A 578-nucleotide genomic window follows, 5' to 3' on the forward strand; every position below is an offset into this window, starting at 1 on the left:
CTCCCTGGCTGTCCCCACCCTGCCCAGGCTGCCCCCATGGCACTGCCCCCATGGCACTGCCCCCATGGCACTGCCCCCATGGCACTGCCCCCCCTGCCCAGCCCGTGCGGGAGGCGGATCAAAGCTTGGTCCCCTCGCTCGGGGTGCAGGACCAGCCCCCCGCCCCCACGGCAGGGGCTGCAGGCCCCCGGGGGCTGTAAGGTACTCAGTTGGAGGGAGAGCAGCAACAGGGTCTCCATTGGTTGGCTCCCCGCATGTCCCTCCCGGGCCTCAGTTTCCCCCGGTCCTCAGCTCCCACAAGGGAGCAATTAGTGATGCTAATTAGGCTGCCCGGTTCAAAAGCAACCCCTGCAGTGAGGCCTGCTGCTGCCTGCAGCCCCCCAGCCCCGGGCAGCACGGCAAAGGCTCCCAAGTACCGCCCAAAGCAGCAGCAGTTCCCTGGCCCAGCGCCTGTGCTGCATCTCTGCCCCCAGAGTCCCCCCTGTCACCCAGCTCCTGGGGTCCCACACACGCCCGCTGGCACGCAGAAGGGCTCTGTGTGTGTCTGTGTGTGTGTGTGTGTGTGTCTGTGTGTGTGT

The sequence above is a fragment of the Corvus brachyrhynchos genome, unplaced genomic scaffold (genome assembly GCF_000691975.1).
Source record: "Corvus brachyrhynchos isolate BGI_N302 unplaced genomic scaffold, ASM69197v1 scaffold67, whole genome shotgun sequence".
Taxonomy (NCBI): Eukaryota; Metazoa; Chordata; class Aves; order Passeriformes; family Corvidae; genus Corvus; species Corvus brachyrhynchos.